The sequence below is a fragment of the Emys orbicularis genome, chromosome 3 (genome assembly GCF_028017835.1).
Source record: "Emys orbicularis isolate rEmyOrb1 chromosome 3, rEmyOrb1.hap1, whole genome shotgun sequence".
Lineage (NCBI taxonomy): Eukaryota > Metazoa > Chordata > Testudines > Emydidae > Emys > Emys orbicularis.
This window is the reverse complement of record NC_088685.1, coordinates 59,187,954-59,195,370: the sequence shown is the minus strand read 5'-3', so window position 1 is coordinate 59,195,370 and position 7,417 is coordinate 59,187,954. Positions and strand designations below refer to the sequence as shown.

Sequence of the window (7,417 nt, the reverse complement as noted above, 5' to 3'; positions counted from 1 at the left end):
TATCGGGGTAGAGGGGTGTGTGTGTGTGTGTGTATATAAATTTCATGTATTTTCTAAGAAATATAAAAAACTATAAAGTAGAATGAAAAGCATGTAATGAATCTACTGGCTTGTTACTAGGTACCTCCCCCTGACTCTGGCTGACCTGGAGGGTTTAGCTCTAGTCAGTGGAGGCTACTGTTACCTGTTCAACATCCAGCTAGTACAGATATCTATGGTCCGTAGAGTACCAAAGAAGGAAGTAACATCCTGAGACCAGTGGGGACCTGATTCAGGAAAGAGCCAGAGGCTGAGTGGAAACAGGAGCACCAGGGGAGAAGACAAGGCAGCAAGGAGCTTAAGAGCTTGGTCTGGAAAGCTAAAAGTCAGGCAAAAACTCATGTTGTTAGCACAGTAGTGGCCATAGCAGGAAGATACAAGGCAGTGGCCAGAAGCCAGGGAAATGGTGTAGAAGGATCCCAGTAATATCCTTATCTAACTTTGTATTCCTGTAGCATGCTGCCCTTAGTGGATAAAGTTAGGAACTTAGTTTGATCCTTATTGTAATTGTTGGAGTTCTACCTTGGCTACTTGCATCTTATATTTTTGCCAATTCTAGGTTTTTTTGTGTTACTTATTTGAAACATGAGTATTTATGGGAACCCTCACCAAGGGCTGTATACAGCCTATACAATCTAGTGCATGGAGGACTCACAGAGCTAGTCTCCAAACTTATGGTATAATGAGCATTTAGAAGGGACTCCTATCACAGCATATCCTGCAATAAGGTTGCCAATTATTTTCTGCAATTTGGCTGTATAACTTTCTTTGTGAAAGCTCAATCACAGTTTCCATTATTTATCAGTAACTTCTGCAAACTTGTTAGATGAAAATAAAAATTGAGATGAACTATTTCAAAAAACAAAAATAGTAGATTTTTAAACAGAATTGGAAAACTTGATTTTGAATTTTAACAAAACACAATGCTAAAGACTTCAGGGCTTTTTAATTATAACTTGTTTCTTCATTTTCTGCAAATTTCTGTTACTTGTTTTTGTAAGTGAACAACATACAATCAAATCAGAATCTCTTAATAAAGAATTTATACAAAATGTATTTTTAGTACAACGCCTTACCTAAAAAGCAACATCAGAAACACGAAAGATTATGCTCCAATACATCTGTTAGTCTTAAAGGTGCCACAGGACTCTCTGTTGCTTTTTACAGATCCAGACTAACAGGGCTACCCCTCTGACACTCCTTACTTAAGTGGCTATTACATTCCAGAAAAGTTGCTTTACAACCCCGCCACCATTGCCCCTCTACGCAGAAAAGTTTGCAAACCGATAGCTTACTGCGAATACCTTGGTCTACTTCCTCCCAGCTGTTCTACACATCTGGCCACAGCTGTTTTATTTCAGAATGGAGCTGTGTGGGGGCGGATCTGCAGCCTCCTCTCTCCCTTCTATTGGCTCATCCTTATGGGACTCTCCGGGCTTGCTGGCATTTCATTGGCCTGGCTTGCCCCCTTCCCCCTGAGCTAATTGGAGGAGCCGGGATGGAGGGGACGGAATCCCCTTTGGTTTATTGGGAGGGGGAGCGGAGTCATACCCGGTCACCTGCAGCTCAGGCAGCTGTTGTGTCTCCGCCGCCTCATCCCCGCCTCTCGCTGCTACTGGGGGTCCGCTGGGGGGAGTTGGAGCTGCCGGGCCCGCCGCTGTCAGGGGAAATGGCCAAAGAAAAGCGACACACACAAAGAACATGGCGAGGGAAGGAGGAGTCTGAGCCGACGGCAGCTGCGCTCCCCCGCCCGAAGGACGCTCGGGGGAGGGAGGATAATGGCCAGCCCACTCTGGCCCAGCTGCCGCCCGGCTCCCGGGGGAGGGGGGCTGTTTTCCCAGGGCTGGGCGCCCCTGGTGTCTCCGGTAAGTGGCTCCCACTCCTCTCCTTTCCCCGGGGTGGGGGGACCTCGCCGCAGTGCGCCCCAAAGCCGAGCAGCCCCCCTGCCTGCGGGAAGTTTGCAGGAGTCGGGAAGTTTGCCGGGGGCTTCGGCTGCAGCCCTCCGGGAGCTGGCCCAGGTAGGGAGAGGGGGCGCTGCTCGCTCCTCTAGACCTGTCCCGGGCGTGCCGCTGCTCGGGGAGGGCGGGCAGGCAGGCGCGCCCCGGACCTGCCCTGGCCGGGAGCAGGCACCAGTCCCGCCAGCCCGCGCTGGGACTCGCCCTGAGAGGCGTTTCCTGGGGGCGGCGGCCTCTTCCCCCGCCCTTGGCCGGTGCTCTCCCACCTGAGGCGGGCGGCTCTGGCCGTGAGAGCTCCGCTTGGGGGACCAGCCTCCCTCGGGGAGGGGGCAGCGGAGCCGCCGCTCGCGAAACTGCACCCGGGAAAGCGGCGGCGGCGGCGCTTGGGAACTTTTTTACAGGGTGTTCGCAACTTGTCTGAAATGCGCCTGGGCTCCTCGGATCCCCCTCTCGGATCTGGACTGCCGGTGGCCCGGGCTGCTTCCCTGCCGGGCCGCTTCTCTGCAGCCCCGCCGGGCAGAGCAGCGGGGGCGAACCCCAGAGGTAGGAGCAACCTGTCTGCTGGGTCTCACCTGTTGTGTTTTGGTTCCAGCCTGCCCCACGCTGTAACAAACTACTCGCAAGTGCTACTGAACAGGACGAGCTGGAGTGAGATCTGCAGCGACTGGTACTTTAACCCACCCTCGCCTGCTTTTTGCCCCCAGCCCTGGTTTACTTTGCACTGCATACAGGAATTTTCAGTTTTCTGGCAGGAACAAAAACGGGAGCAGGTAGAAAGAAATTACATGTAGCAACTATATTTTGAACTCCAATGTCCTTTGATGCCTGACACATCGACATTACTATATCGTTATAATTAGCTGAACGTGAGCTTAAGGAAGGCTTGAAAACAATTTGAAGAGGTGCTTAAAATGATTGCATAATTTCAGTCTTAAGGATATCTGACATCTGCATACTTGTGTTTTGTAACTTTAATTATGGCTAGTATTTATGTGCGTTAAACATAGCTTTACTAAAATATGACCAAACTTTAAATCATCTGTGGCTTTGATCCTCTGGCATACCATAGTAACATAGTCTTAACAGATGTTTGTGTGGATAACTATCCAGAAGAAAAATATTCTAACCATGCCTCATTTAAAACAATTAAAAGTTAGATAATTTTTAAAAAAAATAGAGAGTGGGCATGCACAGTCAACATCAGTGTGCAAAAAAAATCTCAAGATAAACAACATCAGATCTCTAACTCTGGAAAGTCTTTTCTTACATTTTCAAAGTAATTCTACTTGTATATATTTACTTCAAAATTTAATACTTCTGTCATGTGATTGTTGACCATATAAAGTAATCTTGACTGTTCTCAAGCCCTCTGGAGTGTTTTCTTTTTTTGTCAGATTAATATGTGCAGCAACATCCTTTCTTCAAATCCATTATTCATATTTGGAGTTAAAACATGCCTGTGGAGGAATGTGTAATGCATCACTATGTAGTTCTATCAAGTACCATTACAGAAAACTGTATCCCTTTTTAATTACAGAAAAAGTGAATCTGCATTGTCTCCCTCTGTCCTCCCCTCACTCACCCATAAAAATCTTTAATATATTTTAACTTTATTTTGAAGGTCTTGCTGATGAAAACTGGTATTGATATGATTGTTTGTTTTTGTGAGAGTAGTTTCCTGAGATTAATCAGGGTTTGTGTCCCATTATGCTTGTACAAATATATAAAGACCTACAATTTCAAAAATTACCAGTGATTTTGGGTATCCAATTTGAGATGCCATTAGAGGCCTGATTTTTCAGAAAGTGTTGAACCAGTAGCCACTGAAAATCCCGCTTTAAGATGTTCCCAGAATCTCTAGCCACTAAAAACTTACCTATGAAGATAAGTGACAGTGAAGAGGCAAAATAAAATACATATGTGATCTTTTTAAATCATTATTATTATTATTATGGTCACAGTCTCTTTTGACAAAGTTATGTTCAAGAGTTACAGCCACGTAATGTACTCAGTTGTGTTCTCAGAAAACCTCTTCATTCTAATGTTGTAATGTACTAGGCTTTCATCCTGTGAAACAAACTGTTTGTTTTTCCCTTGTGGGTTAGAATGAAATGAAAAAAGGGTGTCTCAGTGTACTTGATTAAACACAACTAATAAAAGACAGCTTAGACGTATTAAAGCCAACAATATAAATACTAATTAATTTATAGAAAATAAGTTATCTATCCTGTATGTGCATACATAAATTTAGGTTGTGTACAACTTAAATGTAAAGATGACATTACTGATTTAGAGGGTGCCATTACACATTGACCAAACTTAAGAAGAATATCTCTTTAAAATGTGTTGACATTTAATTGACCTTTTAAAGTTCATTCTGTTAATCATACTCAAAGCGCTAAAGCTATGGTTGACTGCTCTGGTGTTCTTACATTCAGTCGTGCTCAGCATATAAATTCTACAGCATAATTGCTACTTATTGAGTAAGAGTTTCTTTTCTTCTCTGAAAATGAGAAAGTTTTACTTTGCCTCAGGCTGGGTACTTGTTGTAGAGTTTTGATTCAAAATTCTTTCATGTCATTAATTGTTGTGTGGGGTGTGGCCTCTAGTTAGAGAGTAATGGAAATTCTTGTCTCCTTAAACTGCATTTTTTCTCTTTCCTGAAGCATTTTCAAATAGGGAAAGGTAACCTTGAAAGGTTTGAAGGTTATATTTGTCTAGCACAAATTAAAATGCAGGGCTTCAATATTTTCTCTATGAACCTTTATCTTAGTATCTTTTTAAAGTAAAATCTAGTTGTCTTAATACTAACGTTCTGAATATAAAAGATTGTTTTGAAAAAAAAACTTAAATCTAAATGCTAATAGTTGTATATGGGAGAAAACTCTTACTACTGCATTATGGTTCTTAGTCACAGGACTCTTTTAACCAAAAATTGTATAGATACTCAAAATAGCAATATTATTGAGAGGCTGCTAGTAAGGGATCTAATTGAGGATTAATTTCTGTTACATCTATGTTCTAAAGGCCAGATTTGTAACCGAGGTAATATCTCCTGCTGTATATCTTAGCATTTCTGGGATTTTTGTGTAGTTTGTAGATTAGAATTAAATTTTGTTTTCTTGTTTATCAGTTTTACAAGTAATCTTTCTTTATGGAAAGTAAGGAAAGCATTTAAATGCAGACAATGAAATCTAATACCTGTAGGTCCTAAGATCAATAGCCTTTCATCTCTTGGACACTACCATTGAAAATTAATTGATTCGTTAATTAAAAGTATGACTACTTTAAAAGATTGGGCTCCAAAAGAGAGTAGTGATTGTTTGGATTTCTAAACTATTTTCTTGACGCTGAAAAAAGCAAAACCTAGAACACTCAATCCTGAATAGAATGCGTGCAATGCAAAATCAGAAATTGTTTTTCAAGCTCGTTCTTAAGTCTTGATCTTGCTACTGCACGGATGCAGTCAGACTCCTGCCTACTTCACTCTGTGCGGGGACTCTCCTTGGAAAAGAGGATCAACACACACGAGATGTATTTAAAAAAAATACCTTACAGATCAGAAAGTTCTGATAGGTAATGAATTTACCACATCGCTAGTGATCTAGGTCAAACACTAAAATAAAACTATACTGTGTCTATATATTGGTGAAGTTGATGAAATAAATTGACAAAATCCCCAAGTAACTTAGTTTAATCATGTTGGTGTCTATGGAAAGATGAGCTAAAATTCTCTGTGTATTCCATAGCTGATATACTTTCATTTTGTAGTACTCCTGGATTATACAAATGCAGCTAAGGAGGATGATCCTGCAATCCTCACTGTGAGGCTGATGTGAGCTTTGGCAGAATAAGGACTGTAGTATCAGGCCAAAACTAATATAAATTTCACTGAAGTATGTAAGGTTGTGTAATTGGAGTAAAGTCATATTTCTCAGGAGGGCCTCCTGTTGAGTAAACGGTTTAAAAATAATTCCTAACACTTCATGCTCTGCCTGGGTTAAAAAGTTTCTAGTACAAGATGGAAAATGGCAATATGTACCACATTTTCCTATGCCTGGGGATAGTATTCTTTCCATGCAAGCGGCAGGAGATTTGCAAGATATGCAAGTGATAAAATTTTGACTGACTGACAGGTATTTCCTCAAAATAGAAATGAATATGTCTTAGTGCCCTGTTCTGTTTTTTTTAACCAAAACACCAATCAGACCTATGTTGATTGTATGTCTAACAAAAATCTTTTAAAATCATTCACTATCAAAGCCTCTGACTACTATTGTTGGGAGATAATATTATGGGGTGATTTTGTGAGCTACCTTTTGGGAATTAGGTGAAACTAACAAACTCCTCTCTCTAGAATTCACACCCTGGTAATCCTGACTGCAGGGCTGTACAGACAAGCGCTTAATGAGGAAAACCCTCTATAAATTACTTACCAGTATATATTCACAGTTACATTAGAAAAGGGTTTCATTGGCTTTTTAAATGGTACTAATTTTTTTGCATTTAGAACACCCTTTCAACCAAGGATCTGGAAGCACTCTTACCAAGTGAGCATTATTGACTTGGACTTAGGAAACTTGGGTTCAATTCTTGATTCAGGCACAGATTCTTTCTGTGACCTAGGAGAAGTCTCACTTAACACAGTGGTTCTCAACCTTTCCAGATTACTGTACCCCTTTCAGGAGTCTGATTTGGCTTGTGTACCCCAAGTTTCAACTCACTTAAAAACTACTTGCTTACAAAATCAGACATAAGTGTCACCACACACTATTACTTACTTTATCATTTTGCCTGTATGAAATGTTTGAGTTGATGTACACCATGGAAGACCTCTGTGTACCCCGGTGGAGAACCACTGACTTAACCTACCCTGTACCTCAGTTTCATGTCTGTAAAATGGAGATGATACTTTACTACACCACTGCGGTGTTTGGAGGACAAATCCATTAATAACATCAGGTACTCAGATATTATTGTGATGAGGGCCATGTATAGATCGTAAGCACTTTGGGGAAGGGAACAGGGTCAAGGTTTTCAAAGCCAACTAATACACTCTACCACACAACACACAATTTCAAAGTGAGGCCAAATCCCTTAGTTGGCTTTGGAAATCTCCACACTTCTTATGCATTTGTATGGCATTTAGAGCTCAAAGGGCCCCTTTTGTATTGTTATAATATTAACTCACTGGCAAAGTCAGGAAAAGAACATGGGTCTCTTGACCCTGCCTTTCCCAGCTGTAATCATTGAGACATTGTTCTGCTATTCAACAACAAAACACTGTTCTTATGTCATCCTTCATAATTCTTTATCACGTTACTATAATAGATCTAAAATAGCATGTTATAACTAGGGGGGAAAGGGTTGGAGTAAGAAGAGAAGAAATAAACAAGATAATTCTGACCTCCAGTGACTGGCTA

The 7,417-nt window shown here is 41.4% G+C and overlaps 1 long non-coding RNA gene across 1 annotated transcript in view; it reads left to right on the top strand.

The window, feature by feature from the left end:
- Positions 1–2,524: 2,524 nt before the first annotated feature.
- LOC135876542 (uncharacterized) overlaps positions 2,525–7,417 on the top strand; it is a 56,182-nt gene continuing 51,289 nt past the window's right edge. Inside the window, exon 1 of the long non-coding RNA XR_010561309.1 lies at positions 2,525–2,661. This is a non-coding gene — a long non-coding RNA (uncharacterized LOC135876542). The remainder of the gene's footprint in view (positions 2,662–7,417) is intronic.